The following is a 23,726-nucleotide window of genomic DNA, read 5'->3' on the forward strand; positions in this document are numbered from 1 at the left end:
ACATGCCTGCATTCACTCGTTCCCACAAATAAAGTGTCATGTTCAGATTTCGGCCTATATATACAAAGCCTTCCTACATGTAATGCATCTATAGCTAATTTGCCTTGTGTCTTGATTGCGGTGTAAGCATAATCATTTGCATATGTGCGTTTCTCTAGCCCCTTTTCTAATCTTTCTTTCAATGCTTTGCGTCTATCATCAGTGTGATCTAAAAAGCTTTTCTCTACAGGTGTCAATAAGCAAGTCAGATTGTTGCAGTGTGCATAAGCTGTCCCAAATGTAAGCGTTGGCTCAAAGAAACCTCTAACTAATTTTATACTATGCTCCTTAGCTAGCTTGTTCAGAAACTCAATCACAGGCACAAAGGAAAACACCACATCCAAATTTGAATACAAATATTGCACATGCTCTTGATTATAGAATCTTCTTTATAGCAAGCTACAACTTATCCCGTAGGATAATGGAAGGCTATGATAAGTGACCCCTTCTTGCACTGATGAAGGAATCTTGGTACACACATAACAGTTTTTCGCATCCATTGTCTCAACATACTCATTCAGCAAGCAATAGAAGACATTAGTGGAAAGTTCCCCCTTTGAGTTAGTTCCCTCATGCAAGTGTCTTGCATCCTGCTCAAACTTTTCCCACTGTGTTAATGTTGTAGTCTCAGGCTTTGAAGCATTGTTAGTCACTTTCTTATCCAACCACGGCATTCCCACAATCACTCCCACAATTATTATTGCACATACAATACCTAATATAAGACTCAACCAACCACACACCTTACCCTTGTTGTTACTACCTCTATTATAAGCCATGTCTGTAAAGAATCAGATAGCAGATCAATAATCAACTGAGGACGATGTAAAATTCTCTCTTCTCCTTTTTTTTTCTTTTTTTTCTTGATGCAAAAAGTCTCTTTCTCTCTGCGTGTATTTACAGAGTTTCACTCACTCCAGGACCCTTTTGTCAAATCAGGTTAGCAGCTTGTCATAATTAGGTTTTCAAAGTCCATTCAGGTTATCAGTGTCAAATCCGGTAATTTATCAATCTCTTTCTTAGTTCTTCAATTTCAATATTTTAGTTCCAACACAGTCTCTTTCCCTGATTATTTTCAGGTACCGTAGTACTGGCCTGGTACTTCTCGATCAAAACAGAACGCTAGGAATTCTTGTTGCCATTCAGATGTTGTTGCATACGCCCATTCAGGACCTGCGTACCTTCTATTTGCAATTCTCTTTCTTTTCAATCTGCGTTCGCCTTGCAATTCCCCTTCACTTAGATCTTCTGTTCTTGTGGTATCGGTTTCTTCTGTTATTGTTTCACCTAGTACAATTTTCTCTTTTGCAGCCTGCTTCTCTGGCCAGTTATCTCCCTTATGCGTCTTTTTCCTGCTTGTTCTTTCAGTACGCTGAACAGCACCCTCCTCCTGTGCTATGGTGTTTTCTCTAGATGGACCTGCAACTGGCTCAGGGGATGCCGGTGTACTTTGATCTCTTTCTATTATTTAGCCTTCTTCTTCTGGATCTGTAACGGGTTCAAGCTCTAACCCGTATCCGTCTGCTTCTGGGAGAACCTCTCCTTGATTTAGTTCTCCTGCTGCCTCTACTGAGATAGGTGCACTGTCACCTCCCTCAAACTTGTTTACTGTTTGAGGGACAAGGCTGTTCTCAGTGGGCTCTCCTACAGTCTCAGTTCTCTCTTGGCTATTTTCAGGCCCTGAGACTTCCCTCTCTGGAACTGTTGAGTCGGAAACTTCAAGTTCCTCATCAGTTGGACACGTTACCTTCTTTGTGTGACTGGCATGTATCCAGTTTGGAACTCCTGCACATTTCACAGCAGTGGTTGTTGTCAATATTACTTGATATGGCCCCTTCCAGCGCGGCTCCTAACACGACTTTCTCACGTGCTTCTTGACAACCACCCAGTTACCGGCTTGCAGAGTGTGACCTGGATCACTGATCGGTGGCAATGTGTTAGCTTCCACCTGGTGAGAAAAAGAGCGAACCACATCAGCCAAACCTTTGCAGTAGTCCAACACCATATCATCCGTGATATTCACAAGAGCATTTGCAGGTACTGCGGGCAGCCTCATAGCTCTACCCATAAGGATCTTGTGGGGTGATAGTCCTGTCTTCTTATCAGGGGTGTTCCTCATCGACATCAGCACTGAGGGCAATGCATCTGGCCATTTCAGATTGGTAGCTGCACACAACTTCGCCATTCTCGATTTCAACGTACCATTCATTTGCTCTACTAGTCCTGATGCTTTAGGGCGGTAGCTACAATGCAGCTTCTGTTCAATGTCTAATGCGGCACACAACAGCTTAATCACCTTATTGTCAAAATGTCTGCCCCTATCTGATTCTATAGAGACCGGGAACCCAAACCTGGGTATTAGTTCCCTAAGCAGCAGCTTTGCAACTGTGAGACTGTCATTTCTACGTGTGGGGTAAGCTTCAATCCAGTGGCTGAAAACACATACAATCACGAACATGTACTTCAATCCTCCACAAACAGGCATCTCAATGAAATCCATTTGCATCTTACTAAATGGACCGACAGCTCTCCCTATGTGGCTCAATGTTACCATAGTCCCTTTTCCGGCATACATCTGTTGACAGATGATGCACCTGTGACAAGTAATCTCTGCAGCATGTCTGAATTTTGGGTTAAACCAGTCAATCTTGAATGACCTGATCATTGCATCTCTCCCAAGATGTGCCTGTCCGTGGTAGAGCCTCGCAAATTGTGATAGAAGACTGTTTGGCAAAACCAGTTTCCCCTCCTCTGAGACCCATAAGTCATCAGCTCTTTGTACACATTGCATTCTCTGCCAGGAGCGTTTTTCCTCTTTGTTAGGACGACCCTGTAGTGTTTTTAGCTCATCTAGTGTATCAACCACTCTTAATGCAAGGTTCAAACATCTGTCATTTTCAGTTTGCGGTAATAATTCCCACTGATCCTTGAACAATATACAGTTCAATGCACAAAATCTTGCGACTTGATCTGCATAACCGTTTCCCATGGACACAAAGTCTTGCGACTTAACATGAGCATTGCATTTCACCACGGCAATTTCAAGAGGTAACTGAATCGCATGTAACAAATCCTTAATTTGTTCACCATTTTTCACAGGAGAACCAGAAAGGTCATGAAACCTCTCTGTGACCACAATTGGCCAAAATCATGTACAATTCCGAACCCGTATCTGCTGTCAGTATAGATAGTGACCCTCAGATTTTCAGCTGCGTGGCATGCCTTAGTAAGGGCAATTAATTCTGCCACTTGGGCGGAATACACTCTCTCGAGCCAGGAAGCTTCAATGATACCTGCTATGGTATACACAGCGTAACCGGCTCTCAGCATTCCGACTGAGTCTCTCAAACAGGATCCATCAACAAACATAATGCAGTCATTTTCCTTTAACTGCGTATCTTGAATATCAGGTCGGGGCTTGGTACATAGTTCTGTTACCTCAAGACAATCATGTTCCACTTCCTCTTCATTATTAATCTCAGTACTCTTAATAGGAAGTAGAGTTGCCGGGTTTAATACAGTACATCGCTTCAGTGAAACATTAGGCGACCCCAAAATAATTGTCTCATATCTGGTAAGTCGGGCATTTGTCATGTGCTGGGTTTTTGTTCGAGTTAACAGAATTTCAACTGAATGTGGAACCATTACTGTCAAGGAATGTCCCATCATTATGCCTTCATACTGTGTGAAGGCTTGACCAACTGCTGCAACTGCGCGCAAACAGCCCAGTGAGGCTGCTGCGACGGGGTCCAAGGTAGCTGAAAAATATGCTACAGGGCGGTTTGCACCTCCATGGACCTGTGTTAAGACAGACAAGGAACAAGCATCACGTTCATGACAAAACAGTAGAAAAGGTTTAGTGTAATCAGGTATACCCAAAGCTGGTGCCCTGCACAAGCACTCTCTCAACTCCATGAATGACTCAAGCTCTTCCTTGGATAAAGCTATGGTATATGGCTCATCCTTAATCTCTTTGCCTGTCAGCTTTATCAAAGGTTTTGAGATAATTGAGAAGTTGGGTATCCACTGGCGACAGTAACCCACCATTCCCAGAAACATCCTGACATCTTTCTTTGTTGTCGGGGGGTTCATTTGCAAAATTGCAGTTACCCTTTCCTTCGATATTCTCCTGGACCCTCTCTCAATCAAGTGTCCTAAGTATTTCACCTCTTTCTGGCAGTATTGCAGTTTCTTGGGTGACACTTTATGTCCGTTCTTTCCCAAATGATTCAGCAAGGCAATTGTGTCATATTTACAGTCATCTTTTGTCCTGGACGCAATCAGCAAGTCATCAATGTACTGTACCAGAGTCGAATTGAAAGGCAGTACTAGGGATTCTAAGTGCTTTTTCAATATCTGGTTGAAGATGGACGGTGATTCAGAAAACCCTTGAGGAATCCTGCACCAACTATACACCTTGTCCAGGAATTTGAAACTGAATAAAAACTGGCTGTCCTCATGAAGAGGTATCGAAAAGAAAGCTTGTGACAGGTCTACAACGGTGAACCATTCAGCATCACACGGGACCTGAAACATAATCACTGCTGGATTGGGAACTATGGGGCAACACTTCACCACAATCTCATTTATTTTCCTCAAGTCCTGCACAATTCTAACTTTCCCTAAGGGTTTTTTCAAACCCATTATCGATGAATTACATGGGCTGCTCAATACTTCTTTCAGGACTCCCTGTTTTACAAAGTCTGCAATTATTTGCGACACCTGAATAAGGACATCTTGTGCCATATGGTACTGTGGCACCTGGGGAAACACTGCATTTGGCTTCACTTGTACTTTAACTGGTTCCACTCCTTTTATCAGTCCCACCTCCTTTCCTGTCAAATCCCACACTTTCTCTGTCACCATTCCCTGTAACTCGGCTGGTAAGTCATTCACTGTAAGCATCGGGAATAATGTTATTAAAGGGTAATCTTCTTTTGCGGTTTCTGTCTCTAACTCTGAGAACTGACCATCATCCCCTCCTTCATCACTGTTTGTCTGCACCTCAATTCCATCATTGGAACAGGTAATTGAGCATTTCGTTTTGCACAGTAAGTCTCTTCCCAGTGGGGATACCGGACTTGAATCACAGATTACAAATTTATGCAGTCCCTGGAAGTTGCCAATCTCAACTTGCACCGGATCTGTAATTGGATTTGTCAAGTACTGGTTTGCTACTCCGACCACTCTTATGGTACGCCCCGAAAGTGGCAATTTCGGAACCTCTGCACTCCTGACTGTGGAGCGTTTAGCTCCGGTATCAACCAAGAATGAAACCTTGTGACCCATTACTTTTCCCTCTACATAGGGTCCCCTCTGATCTACCTCTAGGGACGCTGCAAGCCTGCACTCTTCGCTGTCGGAACTGTCATCTGACCATTCCTCATTCATTCCATCTTCACCACGCAGTGGGAATTGCTGTACTGTATTATTTTGGCTCATCACCTATCCTGTGAACTGCTGAGGAAGCATCACCTTTTGCTATCCCATCGGAGCCATTGGTAGTTGCATTTGCTGTCTAAGTACCATGGGAACCTGCTGTTGTACTTGCTGCATTTGCGCTGGCTGAACACGCAGCATTTGCATTTGCTGCATGGGCTGTAACCCTTGCATCTGAACCATGTTATTATGAAAGTTCGGGTTTTGATTTCTCAACTTTGGACCTCTCATATTTTGCAATGTACCGACATTAGTGCTTTCTTGAACGACACCATCCTGCACCACATTTGGGCATTCCCGCTTCCAATGCCCCACACCCCCGCACGCGTGACATGGTGACATCTTTTTCATCCCTTGTACATCATTTTGAACTACAACAGTATTCAAGTCTGGACCGCGATTCACAAAACCTCGACCTTGGCCTCTCGGCTGTGTCTGAAGCACGCCATTCCCTTGCGGTTGCTGCTGTATCATCTGCTGAATTCCATTTCCCTGTATTCCTGCTTGTGCAGCCCTTATCTGCATCACCATCACTTTCTCCTTTAACTTTTTCTGCTTCAGTTCACTCTCATCACTACAGTATTTCGCATACTGCAAAACCTCATCAATCGGCTTTGCTTGCCAACAGATCAAATGATTCTTAATCATCTGACTAACCTCTGGCCTCAGACCTTCAACAAATCTGAACACAAGATGGTTCATGTCTTTCGGCTCAATTGTCTCAGTACTACTATAATGTTTGAATGCCTTTAACAACCTCTCATAGTAAGCATGTATTGAATCTTTAACCTCTTGTGAGGTCCGGTCAATTTTCTGCCAATCAGTCACTTTCGGCGACACCTTCTGCTTCAAAAACTCAATCACTTTATGATAGTACTTCATAATCTCCTCAGAGGGTGCTCCGGTCACCTTATCCCTTGCCGGCTCCTGTGTTGGCCAGTCTACCCCTCTCTTGCACTCAAGCCATAAGTCGGGCGGAACAATGATTTCAAACAAGGTATTCAAGCCTTCCCAGAGACACTTTGCAAGCTTCAGGAACCTATCTGTTTGTTGGTACCACTCGATCGGTTTCTCCCTCAACCTGGGATAATCATTTGTAAAAGATAAAGGGGGTCATTCTGACCCCCGCCGGCGGCGGTAGCCGCCGGCATGGCTGGGACCGCCAGAAGACCGTCCCGCGGTCAGAAGACCGCGGCGGTCATTCTGGGTTTCCCACTGGGCTGGCGGGCGACCGCCAAAAGGCCGCCCGCCAGCCCAGTGGGAAACACCCTTCCACGAGGAAGCCGGCTCCGAATGGAGCCGGCGGAGTGGAAGGTGTGCGACGGGTGCAGTGGCACCCGTCGCGAATTTCAGTGTCTGCAAAGCAGACACTGATATTCAAAGTGAGGCCCTCTTACGGGGGCCCCTGCAGTGCCCATGCCATTGGCATGGGCACTGCAGGGGCCCCCAGGGGCCCCACAACACCCCTCACCGCCATCCTGTTCCTGGCGGTCGGAACCACCAGGAACAGGATGGCGGTGAGGGGGTCGGAATCCCCCATGGCGGCGCAGCAAGCTGCGCCGCCATGGGGGATTCCCAGGGCAGCGGAAAACCGGCGGGACACCGCCGGTTTTCCTGTTCTGACCGCGGCCAAACCGCCGCGGTCAGAATGCCCTGCGGGGCACCGCCAGCCTGTTGGCGGTGCTCCCGCCGACCCCGGCCCCGGCGGTCCTTGACCGCCGGGGTCGGAATGACCCCCAAAATGTCTCCTCTGGACCACAGCACATGAATTAAAACCCCACCAGCTTTCTCTCTCATTGGTAGCATTTTTACTGAGTCCGTATCTGGTGTAGTTTTAGCTTTACTTGATCCTGGGCTGTCACCTTTCTCCTTGTCTCTTTTTTTAGCCCATCTGCCTTCCCACTTTTCTAATGTACCCCAGATTTGTGCACTTTGTAATATTTCTTTTAAATGCGCTTTCATTCCGGCAGACCTCATGTGTTCAAAGTCTTTTGAATCAAAGTCTAACCTGTAACTTCTTTTCAAATGTTTAGTATTCTCAATGTCGATATTGTATTTGTCTGCCAGGTTCGCTAATTTCTGATGTACCTTGCCTACTTCCTTAGTAATCTTAGGGCACAGGTATATCAATTCTGCTTCTGTGTATGACTCTAATCTGTTTAGCCCCATTGTTCCATCCACTAATTCAGCAGCTTCCACGCCCAGTCTTACAAAGTTCAGGTACTCATCTTTCCTTAACCTTTCCAGTTCCACTGCAGTTACTGTAGTCTTTTGTGTAGTAAAAGTCTTCTCTAACCACTCATTCAACTGTTGTACCGTAAAACCTTGTAATTAAATGTTCCCTGCATGCATCATCGGCGACTGTGAAGCATTCGTACTTATTGTTTGTGGGGTTAACACTCTTAGCCCTGCCTGTTTCATTGCTTCCAACGGTGCTTCAACTGGGCTAAGGCCTATCAAAGACCTTGGTTTTTCAACCGCTTGCTCTCCTGGGGCCATTAACTGAGGGGTTCCTATGGACCCTCCTCTTATTACATCTTGGGTCATAACTCCCTGATCACATACACCAGGCTTACCTTGTGCATACAATGGCACCGGTGGACCAACAGTAATTGGCAATGATATTGCAGCTGGTGTCTGACCTGGTCCTAAACCTCGTGGAGCAGCAACTCCAAAGGTCTGATTTTCTGAAGCCGGGGCAGGTATTAATGGAGGACCTGCTGCTGTATTATACCCTGGTATCAGTTGTGGCTGCGGCTGGGGCAGCAATTGTGGAGTTGATTCAATTTGCACTAACCTCGATTTTGTATATATCGGGTCTGGCGGCACTATCAGATTTGTAGTAGTCTCTAGTACTGGGACGTCTGGATAGATTCTCTGTATCTGCGGTGGAGGTTGCAACTGTATCTGCATGTCTGGCGCAGTGGGTACACTGACACCATTCTGTATCAAATCTGTATCACTAGTCTGTACTGTATCAGTAACTCCCTTTTCCTGCGTCTGGTTCCCAGGACCGCGCTAGTGCTCAGGACATTATCGCTTACCGCATAAGGTGGCGGGCGATCATGTAATATCTGATTCAGGAATTCTTCATCGTCTGAATCATCTTCTTCTTCCCAAGGTCTCTTAGTTTCTTTAGGCTTACTAGAGCCTTTGGCTGTTTTACATGTGGCTTCCTTTCCCTGCGTCTCATCTCCCTGTGTTATAGCTGGGAACAATTTTAATCCATCAACTATTCCTCGTCTCCACATTTTGCTTTTATTATCCCACCTGGCTTTCGCATAAGTCTTTTCTGCCCTTTTTATTCTTCTTTGGAATTTCTCTTGTCTCTGTTTAAGGGCCATTAAATCCCAAATCGCTAAAGCCTCATACTGAGCTGGCCTCGGAGGTGGTTTCTGTACACTTAACATCCACCTTAAATTTTTTAGAACTCTCGTATTGAACGTCCCGTGTTCTGGGAATGCCAAACATCCCTCTTTTTCTGTCAATTCGCGCCACTGTTTCATCCACAAACAAGGCGCAACACCTTTTTCCTCCATGACTATGTAAGCTGGAGTTCCCTCAGGCGGTTTAGGCTCCCCTTCACTCGCCATAATGTATGCGTCTCCTTTCAGAGCACTCTTAAAAGCTTTGACAAAATTCATTCTTTGCGTCCTTTCTTTTGTTTGTATTTAATCAAAAAAGTGACTTTAATTCCCAGGACACTCTTCACCCACCCTTCTCAACCTATTGCCTCTCACGGACGGCAGCCAATCCGTGCGCGACCCCTCTCAATAACTGACCTATCTCAGCGCAGCACCACTGACGTCACACTCACACACTGCAGCTGACAAAGGGGGTCATTCTGACTTTGGCGGGCGGCGGAGGCCGCCCGCCAAAGTCCCGCCGTCAGAATACCGCTGCGCGGTCAAAAGACCGCCGCGGTAATTCTGAGTTTCCCGCTGGGCTGGCGGGCGACCGCCAGAAGGCCGCCCGCCAGCCCAGCGGGAAACCCCCTTCCGTGAGGATGCCGGCTCCGAATGGAGCCGGCGGAGTGGAAGGGGTGCGACGGGTGCAGTTGCACCCGTCGCGATTTTCAGTGTCTGCTTAGCAGACACTGAAAATCTTGGTGGGGGACTGTTAGGGGGCCCCGCGACACCCGTTACCGCCAGCCAGGTTCTGGCGGTCAAAACCGCCAGAACCAGGCTGGTGGTAAGGGGGTCGGAATCCCCATGGCGGCGCTGCCTGCAGCGCCGCCATGGAGGATTCCCTAGGGCAGCCCGTTTCTGACCGCGGCTGTACCGCCGCGGTTAGAATGCCCATGGATGCACGCCAGCCTGTTGGCGGTGCATCCGCGGTCCCCGGCCCTGGCGGTAGTCTACCGCCAGGGTCGGAATGACCCCCAAAGTCTTGCGGCTCGTCCGCCCCTTACTGGATTCACACCAAACTAATGCAAAATTACTGCGAGCACCTTTAACAACAACACAAATTTGTCGGTTTACTACAGGAAGGGTAACACATTCACTTCAGAACTTTACAGAGATTTCACTTGAAGCCTCGGCCGCTACTCTCTCCTTCTCAGTTCCCGCACCCGCAAGCAGAATTCGACCCGCAAATCCTACTCTCGACTTGTCAATGGTTTGTTCTAGTGCACTTTAGAACTTGCCAAATCTCCATCGAAGTTTTCACACATACAATTTGACTCAAACTCGGCTTGTCAACCACGCCCTATTGACCTATTAAACCGTGCAAATTACAACATAAACCCAAGTGTCTCCTACACTTGTCAATATACTCCGGAGTCTTAGACCACGACGGATCCGTACATGAACAACCAACCACGTGGATAATTTTGAGCACAAAGCACCACACTCATATGAAGTACGCTGACTCCCCTACTCTCATACTGCGGAGTACGCCCACTCCTACTAAAACAACATTTACCTGGCCTAAATACACACAAACTTCACAAATCACCTGCAAAAATGCATAAGCTGAGCCCCTACACCATACATGCTATGACGCTGAGAACATTCCCAACTCACTTACGCAGGCTCCGAGATTCCGGGAAAGTCATGGTGAATTTAGAAACACATTATACCTCCATTTTGCATTATCTCAGAAAAACAATTTAAACAATAATTCTCCGTCCTAGGGCCCAAAGGGCCAAACCATCCTCTGCTACCAGAACTGTTAACGCATCCCTTTATGTTAATTTATTACACATCAGGACTCGTTTTAGGCCAATGAATCTTTTGACCCAGTTGAGAGACACCTTAGGACGAAATAGCTAATCAGTATGTCAATCAATACATCAATAATGTCATCAATATTTATCACGACAATGCATTTCACTTTAGTCAAAGTCAATAATCAATGCAAAGACGCTACCATGACCTTTCAGCCACGAATAACCACACCTTGTTTAGTAGAATTTCATTCCCTATTAATTACAGACTATAAGCAGATGCGTTAATCTTAACACCAAGAAACATAATAGCATAGTCACGATATGGCAACTTTGGTAAGATTTCATTAAAGCGAGAATCACAAACATCAGAACATAACACGGCGTGAACATAGATCAATTTAACAGAATATCAATAACGTGTCAATTCAACAAAGCCTAGTTTCGGTCATTTGTCTATTTGCGTCAGTTTTGGTGAACACCTGTCCTATCCACTGATTAGCATTAACATGTTGGGCTTCATACAAAACAATTTAGACCACTAATTTGGAAAACATCTGTCTAAGGTCTCTGTCAAAAGTAAGCAGTTGGTACCTAGAAAGTAAAAGCAAACAGACAAATCACAATTGCGTTGTCATAATTACCCTCCAAAGTTTAGGTCAGCTCACAGGTTCAGTCTTCGTCCTCAGGACATCAGTCAAATCGCCATCAGTCAGGACTCGGCTCCGGGGCAAAAGGGCACTTCCCTCATAAGGAGGAAAAGTGTAACTGGACAAACTAAGGGCAAGGATGGTTTTAATAAAGTAATAAGTCACCAAGCAGAGTGACAGAGTTTCTGGATAAAATCAATAGCATTCCGTAACCCACCTAAATGACTCCCCGTGACAGGGGTTTTTATCCCTTTTTCGTTGTACATTCCCCCAAAATTTTATTGGACACTTGTTATACCCCACTATCTTTAACCGATCTGAAAGTACATTAGGTAACCAAACTCTTCACCCCATATTATTTTACAAGTCTTTGATTGGTCTTCATAATTGACGTCTTCAGAGGTGGCACGTCCGGTATGATTTCATCCTTTTGTAATTCTTTGCACATCTTTTGGTCAGCAGTTCCATTGTCTTCACCGGTTTGAATGACCTTGTACATAACATTAATCTACACTGTTTCAATTTACTTTTAACATTTATTCTGCAAACGAGAGAAAGCTGTGAGAACGGATCTAACATGGTTAAATTCGTCATCTAATTTGAAGAAAAAGAACACGCAGGGTCATGTCCCTTTGTGAGTCAGCACACTGCAAAATAGAAAAATGCATTTAATATGAGAGCCAAGCAGCTAAGCTTCAGCTCATGCTAACTTAAGGCCTATGAGGATTTCAGTACGGATTCAATAACGCAATCATTAGTATAAACTTATTTTGAACATAATATAAACATTTTGGTCATCATTATTAGTCCACGTATACGTTGGCGGCCACTCCCCGTGGTCACAATTCAAGTGCACGTTTAAGCAAAATTACTATTATTATAGTTTCTATGCAGCATTATCACACATTGATTCATAAACATTTCATGTTAATATAGATTATATAAGCTACGCTCTCTCACTATCATATCAATCATGCTTTTCCAGCAATTATTGTGATATTGTTACCTCTTTTTAGGTATCATCACTTGATATTCTAATTACAAGGATTTAAGGAAGCCTCTCTGTTATTTTTTATTATTAGTTAGGGCCCTATTTAGAACTCTGTGAACAGGTTACTCTGTCACAACCTTGACAGATATCCCATCTGCTGAAATCTAAATTCCATTCTATCCTATGGGATTTAGATTTTAGCGGATGGGATAGCCGTCCCTGTTGTAATGGAGTAACCCATCCGCTGATTTCTAAATCAGGCCCTTAATCTTCTTTGTTTTCTTATTTGGTTTTTAGACTTCTGCAAAACAGGTTCTTCTCTTACTTTTGGCACTCAATACATATTCATAAGATTAGCAATCTTTGATTCGAAGGATTTTACTACTGCCAAACCATATCTTCATATCAATTTATAAAAATAGTTGGTACATACATTCCCTGGATTGGTTTTTGGTTCTACTTAAAATTCGACAGCAGTAGTAAATGCTCTTCTGTAATCCCTTTTATTATTTTGGAAACTCAATATTTAAAGGAAGAACCTTTTTTCGTGGATAAAGTGTCCCTGATGTTATTCATAGATGTAATGGACAGTGGTCACTCACTTCCATTTGCAAAATTTCAAAGTTCTCTATTCGACTGAAAAAGCAAGCACGCATGTAAACAGTCAACTAGTAAGTGATGATTTCCATTAATAATGGTTTGTTTGACTGTGTAATCTAAAGGGATTCAACCATTTGCACCAAACATTTCATTTGAGGACAAGAAACTTAACAATTCACCTACATGTGCTGATGTTAAACTATCTGCAAAGTTTGCCAATTTGATTTTATAAGCAGTTCATATATATCCTTGTAGGCGGGTCACTCTTTCATGGGTCTAGTTGATTAAAATCTCCCAACAATATCAGATTAAAAGAAGGATAGTTGGAACAAATCCTTTTGAGATTTTCATAGAAGAGGTACCATTGGGCTTTATATTCACATGCATTAGGTCTATTTATATAAACATTTATTACAATTATAAAATCTTGGCCTTGGCCCTTTCTGCAGCGTCATACCTGAACTTTTTGACTTCACCTTCCTGTTTTCGGCACCCTTTTTTGTTGGCTTTTAGGACCTGCATCAGGGCGACACCTCCACTATGGTGAGGAAGTGTTGCCCCCCGCTGAAAGGAAGCAGAAAAATAAAATGATAATAAAATCATTTTATTTTAATTTTATTTTTCCGCTTAGGTAGGGTGGGATGGGGCCAGCATCCTCCATGTCAACAGGCAGGAGGATGAGTAGTAGGTGTGCTCTAAGTGTGCATTTCAGTTTGGCCGGCCATCTGAGGCTGGCCAAACTGACATGCGCACTTCGAACTCTCCACCCGGCTGTATTTCACAGCTGGGTGGAAACCAAGCACAGTCTCTCATTCCCTCCCTGAGCGGTATTTATGCCCACTCAGGTCAATCCCAGTGCTTCTCTCATGCTGTGTGTAACAGAATGAGAGAAACGTCTGGATTGGGTGAGGAGGGGAGCAAGGCAGAAAAATCGAGGCGGCGGGAACGGCGGAGGCAGAAGGTAAATGTTGTTTTATTTTTATTTATTTATTATTTATTTATTATTGCCCCTCCGCTTCCCCCTGCTCTGTGCGCTGCCCCACCAGCACTTCCTAGCAGCAGCTGCCCCTGCACTGATAACCGGTACTAATGTGCTTGTGCTCTGTCCTTTAAACATGGTAAAATTGGCTTACACCCAACTAGCCTATTTAATTTACTTGTAAGTCCCTAGTTAAGTGGTACTACATGTGCCCAGGACCTATAAATAAAACGATACTAGTGGGTTTACAGCACTGATTGTGCCACCCACTTAAGTAGCCCTTTCAACATGCCTCAGGCCTGCCATTGCAGCCTGTGTGTGCAGTTTTAAACTGCCATTTCGACCTGACAAAACAAGCTTTCGCAAGGCCCAAACCTTCATTTTTAATACATATATGTCACCCCTTGGGTAGACACTGATTAGCCCAGAGGGCAAGGTGAAGTGTAATTAAAATGTTGAACATATACATTTAACTTTTACATGTCCTGGAATGAAAAAGTCCTAAATGCATTCTTCAATGCTGCAAGGTCTGCTTCTCCCATAGGATTGCATTGGAGTTACCTTATTACATTGAATAAGCTGTAACTTCCAAATGGGAGCGAGTAAGCTGCTCGCATTTGGTGTCTTTTGATTTTTAATGAAAAATCCTCTTTTATGGTAAAGTTGGATTTTGAATTACAATTTTGAGATTTTTAGAAAGTTGGCATTTCCCTGCTTTAGCTATTTATTGCTTGCCTCATCTCTCTAGGTCACATACCTGGGGTAGTTCACAGTTGTTCTTTGTGCATTCTTCCTAGACGGCTGCACACAATAGAGAGGTTAGGTCTGCTGGGATCTGCCATCACTGGCAGGATGGGAGGGCAGAGTCAGGCACAGCCCCCTTACACCTGAATAGGCTATGTTCTGCTTTCACACAAAGGATTGCGTACCCCCTGTAGTTAGTCTAGAGAAGGGGAGACAGGAAACCTGAGCACTTTAAAGAGAATCCTCTGGAAGTTACTTCCACTTCAAAGAAGCCACCAGGTATAAATATTGGACTTCAGACACCAACTCTGCAGTACATTTCTGGACCTGTGAAAGACTCTGCCAGGAAGAAGGACTACTGTGCTGTTGAAAGTACTGCCACTATGCTGGACTGCTGCCCTGAATGACTGCTGCCTGCTCTACCGACCTGCTGCCCAGCTGCCCTCATGCTTGGATGAAAATGACTGGATCTGCAACCTGCATTCAGGACCACTGGAGTGACTCCCAGGGCTAGACTCTCATAACCAGCACCTGGACTCTGCAACTGGGAGTCTGACCCTGCAAAGTGGTGCCACACCAGTCCCAGTTCCTTGGAAATGAACCCTAAGAAGCTCTGCCAACCCATCTGTGGATCCAGCAGAACCAACGCATCTCCTCTGCTGCGTGGCGCAACCCGATCGGAACTGATACATCACCTCTACTGCATGGACTTTCCCAGTGCCAGGACTTTGCTTCGCAGCCTGCGGCCTCATTGGAACCAATGCTGTGCAATGCATCTTTGACACAAGCCATTGCATCGCAAGCCCATCGACGGCATCCTTGACGACGTTGTAAGACTTTGCATCACAAGTCCCGAGGCTCCTTCGGAAACAGACAGTGCCCAATGCATTCTCAACACAGGACTTTGCATCATAAGTCCCCATCAGCAATGGCACCTCAATGACAATGAAGGTCCTTGTAGCCCAGCCTCCCAACTCTCCAGAACCAGAGGTGTGCAACGCATCTCTGACCCAGACCTTGCATCGCTCCGCAACTAGGACTTAAGATATTCTTGTTCAGTGGGCCTAAGTGGGTCCTGGTAGCGGGCCTGTGTTCCATTGCGGTCAAATTGAACTTGTGACTTTGTCTCAGTCTATCCTGGCCAGATATCCACAGATTTGTGTTTGTTAGCCCTATTTTCACTTAAATATTTAAAATTGCAAACCTCTGGTTCTACTGATTGGATTTGTGTTGTTTTGGTCTTGTTTAATTAATTAAAGTCTAATCTATTTTTTGTGATGTGGTGTGGAGCTGTTCTTGTGTTGTGTTTTTACTTTATTATTGTTTGGAGTGTTGCACAAATATGCCTTTACTTTACACCTTGCCTCTATGTTAAGCCTGACTACTATGTGCCAAACTCCCAAAGGGTTGAGCACAGGTTAATTTAAGGTTTGCTTGTGACTTCACCCTGACAAGGATTGTGGTTCCTGCTTGAGTAGGGTCCCCCCCCCACAACCAGTAACTAATTTCTTACAAGTTGCATACAAATTTAGCAAACGGGCCACAATATATTTGCAGGTAGATTTTATCATTCTTACATTACCCACAATTTCAATTGAGATCAATATCATCATACCCTAGAATGTTGACCTGATCCACTTGATGATGAATAGAAACTCATTTATCTGAGGCACCTCTTCTTACAGCCAAGTCTCTTGGAAAGATAAAATTCCATAGTTCAAGGTAATTAATTAAACGATTTCTAAGCCCTTTAGTTTTCTAAACCCCTATATGCTCCAAGAAAGAAGTAACAGACTGTGTGAAGTGCCTAGATCCTAATCTATACTTTTAGTGACTACCCTACCTAATCTACCTGTCACAAGTCCAACATGTTCCAAATCATTTGAGGAGATATAGGACCTGAAGTAGTTGTGAGCACTTTAATGAGTTTAGTGTTCTCATTCTTTCCCCCCTTTTTACTGGCTGTACATAAATCCATGGGTTCTTTTGGGCTAAAATCCCTATTTGAGAATTAAGGGAGTTTGTCATACCTACCCTACTACTCTCCTAGAATTCAATGGTTTCAGGATCATACTGGATTGGATGTTGTGATCTTTCTTCCCTACGAGTATTATTCATTTTATTTTAGGGAAAACATTTCTGAGTTATGCTTCACCTCCCATGACTCGGAGTTCTTCACTGAAGGCCTCTGGGAGGTTTTATTTGATCTACTATTTGGAGTTTCCATTTGTGTTTGCTGCATATATTTTGTTAAAGCTTTCCTTTTATTTTTAAGTTTACAATTCCTTTGCGTGTTTATGCATCTTATGTTTCAGATCTATTCACCTATAGACTTTCTTCATTTGTGGGATATAGCTTTGAAATAATGGTTGGATCCCCACTTTTTAATCAGTATAGGCCTTTTTGAGACATATTCCATTGGAGACACCCTTTCCAATACCAAGGGCTACTTTGCATTGACAACTTCCTCTTCCTGTAAAATGCTTTCTCTAGATCATTCTATTGGTCCTACCATATAGGGCATGCAGGCATTGCACTGTTTTAGTTCTGATGCAACTGCCAATAAGTTTGATTGTTGTGATTTTAATGCATCATTAGGCAACGCTATCAATTCAAAAGATGTTTTTAAATTTTTACATCAGTAACATAATATCCATCATATAGGATGATGAGGAAGCTGATGTCTCAAATTTCAGGGATGAGTGGAGGTTTTCAACTCCTGGAACTTCCTTGTCTGTCAAAGGAATAGAACTGTTATTGATTATTTATAGGAGGTTTGCGGGTTGCTCAGCATTCAAATTTACACCTCCAGTTCTCTTTCCCATCTCCTCTCCTGGTACTTGGCCACCTACTGGGGAGATCACAAACGGTGGTGAAGAGGAGGGTCTGGGGTCTGGGAGAACTGCATCAATTTCTGCTATATTTATTACATCCAGAAGTGACTGTGCTATGAAGGAACCTGATATAGATAAATATAACACTTTGCTGAATCTTCACTTATGGCAATACCACGAATTTGAGGTACTTTATTTTATAATTAACGCCTTTTACCCTTAGAGTGTTTTCCCACAAAGTACTTTATTGACTTTACCTTCCTTTTTGGTATATTGGTCGCACTGTTATTATTGGTAATGGTTACTTTGTCGTTTTGGGTTAAAGCATTTTCATCTAACACTCTTGCCTGTTGTGACTCTTGTGGAGGTGTCTGTTGATTTCCTCTCAGCTGTCCTTCCTTTGTAGCTATAGGATTATTAGCTTCCTGAATTTGGATTTATCATTAGGTATTTTATGTGGACTCGGGTATTTATCCTTAACTTGGTTACTCAACACAGACACCACCCAGTTTCCTCACCCTAGGTAAATTTCTGTCTCTGCCACTTGACCATAATCTGGACTTGAGCTTACTTGTCTTGATATGTTTAAAAAAACTTTAAGACAATCCTGGGTATCAACTTGTCAAAATGCCAGGGGTATCAGAAGTGACATTGAATGACCATTGGCCTTAGTAACATTACACGAAGTGATATCATAAGTCCCTTGATCCTGTTTTTCCCCCAAAGAACTCATGCCATATGACCTTAACCATGATGACATCACAGACATCTATATTAGAGTGGTGCTGGCAGCGAAATCGTCTATACTTAGCCCAGGCATCCAGAGCTGAGGATGGAGATATTTTCTAATAAATCTAAATAGTGGATGATACAGAAGAATAAAGAGAAAGAGGGTTAGAAGCATCCAAGAATGCTGGGGGGAAGTATGATGGAAATTAAAGGTGCTAACACTCTGCATAAAAGTAACAGCTCCATGTGGCTAAATAGTTATACCGCTTGTAGGAAAGTGGATCATTAGTAGGTGGGGGTATTCACCCTCAGCTAGTAATGATACCAAAATCACTATTAGGTCGGGTCAAGTCTCAGTAAACTAATCCTTGCTCAACCCTTGGTATCTTAGCAAATGAGCAATCCAACACAAATTTATAAAAATAGAAAATATTTTTATCTTTAAGATGATGCCAAAATGACAAAAATCCAATGTAGGGTACCGGAGATATGAATTTTTAAATAATAAATAAAAAATTGTGCATTCTAGTGCAAAAAAGCATAAAGCACCACTCATGGCAATCTGGTCGCACTGGAACAGGACAAAGTCAAAATGCGGGTCAGTTAGGTTGAGGGCTAGGTCCAGGTCAAAAGTTTACATTAGTTTCCACAATGCTGGTCTGCTGCACATGATGCCTTGGTGCACCTCTGGAAGTCTTTGTCCTCGATGGCAAGGGCCCGGGGCTTTCAGTGAGCCAAACCAGTGCAGTCAGGCCGATGTGCAAGCCGATGATGGTGGCTTGACTCTCGACATCGAGCTTGTCTCCTCCTGGAGCTTTTCTGAAAATTTTGTAGAAAGTATCCAAACTTTTACATCTTGTTCCTTGTTGGTTCAGATGCTCTTGACTACCACTTGGGAGCTAGGACTCAATCTCCTACAATGCACCTGGGTAGTCCAGGAAAATTCATTTGTGGCCGGTCACCTGAGGAAGTCCTCTCTTTGTCTGCTACAGGTGATTTTTTCCAGCACGTTTGTACTTATTGCTGATCAGGGAGTTCACTACTTTGAGTCAGGCACAGCCCTTTCTTGGTGGAGCCTTATGAGTGCAGAAGGTGCAGTCCAAGAGAGCAACAGGGCAGTTCTTTTTCTGGTGTTCCAGGCTGTGATTGGAAGAGCTCCTGCCGCTCTCCCATATTTATACTCCATTCTGGACTGACGGGTGAGGGGGACACCCCAACCAACAGGGGTAAAGCTACCTCCCTCTGCTACGAAAATTTCCTGTGAAAGGTGGCATATTTTTGACCCAGAATGCACTATTCTCCCAAAAACAAATTGGAGAAATTCTCTCTTTGATGTGTGTTTCTGTGTAACCCCACACATAGCTGTGGTTAACATCTGACTACACTCCCTTTCTAGTCCCTCTCCTAATCTAATTAGGTGGGGTTCCCATCTGGCTGGGGATCAAGGGATCAAGGAAGTGAGGGCTGGCCAGGGCCTATGACAGTTGTTCTCCTGCCTTTGAAGTCCAGCTTATCTCCCCAGGCCCCTTCATCTTTCTAGCTTCTCCAGGAAGCAAATCTCCTCATACCAAATGACTGCACTGTTGCAGCCCCAGATCTCCTCACATCTACTCAGGTAGCAGCTTGGCTCAGGCTGTAAAAGGCTTACCAAACAAAAGAGGCTGCTACAGGGCTCAATGAGGACACTGGGAACACTAATGCCAGCGAGATCTGCAGTCAGAGCTTACTGTGGGAGCTGAGGATGGCATGAGCACGGCTCGCTACCAAAGGTAGTGTGTATGCCATTTCTGGTATAACAGGAGTCTGTTAGCAGGGAGAATGGGTGTAAATAATTCTATTACTCGTTTATTTTTGTTGTGTCAACAGAGCCTGAGTACCTTTTCCATCTATTTTTATAATGTAATGTTGTTGAAACATTTCATACCCAGTGTGGACAAAAATAAATTGTGTAATGGATACAAATACTCCTTTTCTGTAAACTTGTGGATGTCCCTCTAGCTATGGAAATTCAACAAACTGATTCAGATTGGAAAGATAACTATGTTCTTTTTGGCCTGGTGGAACTCTGTTTCCTTTAATCACACATTAGATAACTTTTAAAACTGTTAATTCTCACTTGCTAAATAAAATAGTAATGATATTGTGCCCTTTTGCAGAATATTTATGTAGAGAAAAATCTATTACATCGCCTACTTCTATTCTAGGTTAAAAGGATAAACTCAGTCATAATTCTATGTTTATTGTTATTCCTTCAGATTTTGTCATTGTTATATAGTGCACTTACACCTTCTTCCCATCTCTTTTCTTTATCCCTTTCTATTCTTATTTCTTATATGATATTTCACGATTTAAGGAAAATTGTGTAATTTCCAAAAAGGAATATAGCCAGCAATACCAATCACCCACTTGTCCCAGCCAATTTATTGAATAATAATGCATTGGTGTGCAACCTGTGGAAAAGAAGGGGAAGGGAAAAGACACCGGAGACACTTGTTTGGAATGGCACCACCAGCAACCTAGGATGGTTCAGAACTAAGCGTAAATAGCTTCGTAAGGAAGAGAGACAAAGAAACAGTATTAGACTTTGTAAAGCCACAATCACGGAACATATCATGCCAATAGAATTTATGCCTTACCTCTCGATGTTCGAAGGCACACTGTGACTAGCCCAGTTCCTACCAGCAATCAGGCCTGGAGATGAATGACAAGGAAAGGATACAGAACTGGCAGAATTAATGAGGCAGCACACTTCTTGAGCAGGATCATTTCACAATTTACTGCAGGAGTCGATACAAACACAACAGAAGTGCTGGGGAGATGAAGAGTAACAGCCCACTTCCGGATATAGAGCACACAGAGGTAATGGTGGAAAGGAACGTAGCAGGCACAAAAGGTTAACAAGCATTTGCATAGCCAATAGGTCGCGCCTGTTGGCCTTTATAAGTGTTTGGACATGCAGCATATTATCTAGGACACACTACCTATTTTTAGGGTCGAGCGCAAAGTGCTCTGTCTCTGCTGTAATCTCTCTATGGGCTTGTAACCACACCCACCGCAGGCCCATGAGTTTGGTTGGCTCATCGGGATTGCCTTTTAAAATTTGCTTGCTTTCGTTAGTAGAAGGCATGCATATGTCATGCCTTTTCCAGTGGTTAGCCCTCCTCGAGCGCACTGGCCAACTAACGAAAATATACGAGGCTCTGTGTTTTCCGTATGGCTTCTGGACTACTTTTGTCTATTTATTTCCTATACAGCATGATCTCGCCGGGCAGTAGTGGAGCGCTTTGCATCACATTGACCCTGTTACAGGGATAATTGCTTCTTTTGCTGATAATACGTTTGACTGCGAGCGAACTTCTGCTTGATTTTTTATTTTCAATTTATGTGGCAAGAAATGTCCAATTCGGAATTTACAACGCAAATAGCTCTTACTCTAGCAAATGCGAGACCCATTGCATTTCAAATGCTTGTTTAAGGTGTGTTGGTGGTATCTCTTGCTTTAGGCATTGAATGGCCAACTTCTAACTTGCACTGCCAGTGAAAGCGTAATAAATGTCGTTTCCACCCGGTCAAAAGCTGTGAAATAAATCTATGAATGCTACATAGACTGGTTGCCCTTGTCGAAAAGCATATTTTGATATCTTTCAGCTCTCACTCAGCCGCAGTGCAGTGCATCCGCTGTAAAGAATGTGGAACCCGAGGTAGGACCTCTATCCAGTCTCACTGCAGCCAAACATTGAAGAACTACTATGGTCTTGGTTGTGGCCATACCTTGGATTGACTATACTTAAAATTGAATACTATGGGCCTGATTTACACTTTATTGTGCAGCATTTGCGTCATTTTTTTGACGTAAAAGCGGCGCAAACTATAATTGAATTTTGTAAGTTTGCACTGCTTTTGCGTCAAAAAATGACGCAAATGCGTCACTAAAAAAGTATAAATCAAGCCCTATGTACTATACATTGGATACAAGCACAGTATGTATTTTTTATTAAGTACGAACCAGTGGAAACTATAAATAGAATGTTCCTAACTTTGCCCTCTCTAAACTATGTGCTTATGCTTGCAGTCAACATTTTCTGTCAGAATGAAATTAGAAGCTTTTTCAACAGATCATTTATGAGAAAACAGGAATGTTTGTTTTATCATTGATCTTCTCTGTCAAAATCCGAGAATGGCACTTAATCGGTCATAATAATTATTTTGCAGTTTTATATTATGTGTTCTGGACCTGGAGGTATTGGAGCGCTTTACATGAGCACCATTTACATTATAAAAGGACGCAATCATTTTTGGTAGGCATGGGGAGATTAAATGATTTGCCCAGAATCACAAGATGTTGAGCCGACTCTGAGACTCGAACCTGATTCTCCAGCTTCAAAGTCAGCAGCTCTGGCCCTTAGGCCGCACCCTCTCCCAATTACAACTAGTCTCATGTGGAGTTGCCTTTAAAAAGGTAACATGCCATCAGTTCTAACAAGTGTTCACAATGTTATTGCTTAGCCATCTAAAAGTGCGGCATGATTGTTATCTTTCCACGTTCATAAACAAGATACACCTTGCAGGCTTCTTTGCATTGCAGTCAAACAGGAGTGTCAAACAGAAACCTATGATATTGTGTGTTTTCAGCTCCTCGCTGACCTCAGTTACGGAAAAGCTCATACACTGCCTCTCACATTCAGGCAAGGCGAGCTCCCAATTCTTGTGCTTGTCGCTTAGCTCTGCCACTCCTAGGCTCATAAATTTAAAGAGTAAGAGATTGGTTGCAGCGGGCAGAAGCCATTTTAGGCAGCCTGCTCTGTTTGTGTCCTGCCTGCCTGCTGGGGGTTTCACGCTAGTAGGTAGAGGTGGACGAGACTAAGGGCACCATGCAGAAATAGAAAATCATTTATGAGAAAGGAGGACCATTTTTTATCCTTGACCTTCTCTGTCAAAATCTGAGAATGGCAATTAATTGGTCATAAGGGCGCCCCGGTGGGAGGGGGCAAACGAGGAGAGGTCTCCTCCCTGTGAAATTTGGGGAAGGTGGTATGACCCACAGGTGCCATTTGGGTGATTTTTGGGAGGCAAGGAGTGAGATAATTAGGGGGACATTTTGTCGAGGGCCACCATTTTGTGTAGTTTGTGTAGGCGACATGGTGGCTGGTAGGCGGTAGCTGTACATTTTTCTTTTAGGCGCGTAGTGGTGAGGAGATAGGTATATAAAAAAAAAAAAACTCAACAACAAATAAAAGCAAATTGTGCAAGCATATAGTTAGATTCGTGGTGAGGATAGTTAGGATGCATGGCGGTCAGGGATTGTTGTGAGTTTGGGCGTGTAAGCGGTCTGGGCAGAGGAGTCCTGCGAGGCCGGCCGGAGGGCGACGTAACTTATTTGCTGGATGCATGGCATGGTGCAGGTGACACTGCAGCTTTTTCAGGAGGTTGGGCACATGGACCTTGTCCATGATGGTGCATTGGAGCACCTGCGCCCAGCTAGGAGGCGGCGAGTGGAGTGTCGGTGGCCGTGCTGGCCTGCTCGCCGCAACACCGTTTGAGGAGCACGGGACCC

Source organism: Pleurodeles waltl, chromosome 3_1 (assembly GCF_031143425.1).
Source record: "Pleurodeles waltl isolate 20211129_DDA chromosome 3_1, aPleWal1.hap1.20221129, whole genome shotgun sequence".
NCBI classification, from domain to species: Eukaryota; Metazoa; Chordata; class Amphibia; order Caudata; family Salamandridae; genus Pleurodeles; species Pleurodeles waltl.